Source organism: Choloepus didactylus, chromosome 6 (genome assembly GCF_015220235.1).
Source record: "Choloepus didactylus isolate mChoDid1 chromosome 6, mChoDid1.pri, whole genome shotgun sequence".
NCBI classification, from domain to species: Eukaryota; Metazoa; Chordata; class Mammalia; order Pilosa; family Megalonychidae; genus Choloepus; species Choloepus didactylus.
Genome location: NC_051312.1, coordinates 30858054 through 30859429, shown reverse-complemented (window position 1 = coordinate 30859429; position 1376 = coordinate 30858054). Strand labels below are relative to the sequence as shown.

Sequence of the window (1376 nt, the reverse complement as noted above, 5' to 3'; positions counted from 1 at the left end):
TGAGTTCACTTTCTTCCCCACAACGTCCTCATGGCATTTTTCACCTCTGCATTTCTGAGTGTGTAGATGATGGGGTTCAGCATGGGGGTGATCACTGTATAGAACACGGCCACCAGTTTGTCCTCAGTGAAGGTGGAGGAGGGTCGGATGTAGAGGAAGATGGCAGGTCCAAAGAACAGGATAAACACTGTGATGTGGGAGGCACAGGTGGAGAGGGCTTTGCACCTCCCCTCTGCAGAATGGTTCCTCAAGATGACCAGGATGATGATATAGGAGGACACCAAGATGAGGAAGGAACATGGGGTGATTAGGCTGTTGGCTATTATAGTGACCCCCTCCACAAAGGTGTCAGTGCAGGCAAGCTTGAATAATGGCTGGAGGTCACAGAAGTAGTGGTCAATCACACTGGGGCCACAGAAGGGTAATTGGATGGTGATGAAAATCTGAATTATGGAGTGTAAAAATCCCCCCAGCCAGGAACCAGCAACTAGTATGTGACACAATCCACGGCTCATAATGGTCATATAATGAAGAGGCTTGCAGATGGCCACATAGCAGTCGTAAGCCATCACCACCAGCAAAAGGACCTCAGTGACCCCAAGGAAATGGAAGAAGAACACCTGAGCCAGACAACCCTCCAGGGAGATGGACTTAAGCTTTGCAAGTAAGTCTATGATTAATTTAGGGAAGATAGTAGAGGAGTAACTAATCTCCACCAGGGACAGGTAGCTAAGGAAGAAGTACATGGGGGAATGCAGACTCTTGCTGACACTGACTGTCAGGATGATGAGGTCATTGCCCACCACCGTGGCCAGGTACACGGGAAGAAACACCGCAAAACACACTGTGCACCCCTGGATCCTGGAAAAGGCCGGTAAAAATGAACTCAGTCACATTATTTCTACCAGCCATGGATTCCATTTGAGGAAGATGATTCATAGAAGAAGAGCCTTGTGACAGAAAAAAATTCAATCATAACACATATCCCTCATGTTTGTTTAGCATTGCAAGTTTATAGAAACTTTACATATGTATTATCTCACTGATTTGTTTTTTTATTTAGTTGGTTATAAAAGTTTATCCATTCAGTGCTCAGCTGTCTACTCTGTGCAAGATACTCTTCCAGACAGCTCACAAAAATTTCATGGCTCCAATGTTACAATTAAGAAAAATTAGGCTCAAAGAAGTTAGGATTTAGCAAAGTCTTCCTGTAAGGAGTGGATCCAAAATTGGAACCAGATCATTTTATCCCAACTTGTTTATTAAATACACCACACTGAAAAAAAAATCTTAACACTAAAATTCATCCATATTAATTGCTAATGTTTCTCTCAATCACAGTATTTTTTCATCAAGTTTTTGTCTTAAGACATTCT

At 43.0% G+C, this 1376-nt stretch overlaps 1 pseudogene; it reads right to left on the bottom strand.

Moving 5' to 3' along the window:
• Positions 1-5: 5 nt before the first annotated feature.
• Positions 6-912, bottom strand: LOC119536525 (annotated as a pseudogene).
• Positions 913-1376: the final 464 nt, after the last annotated feature.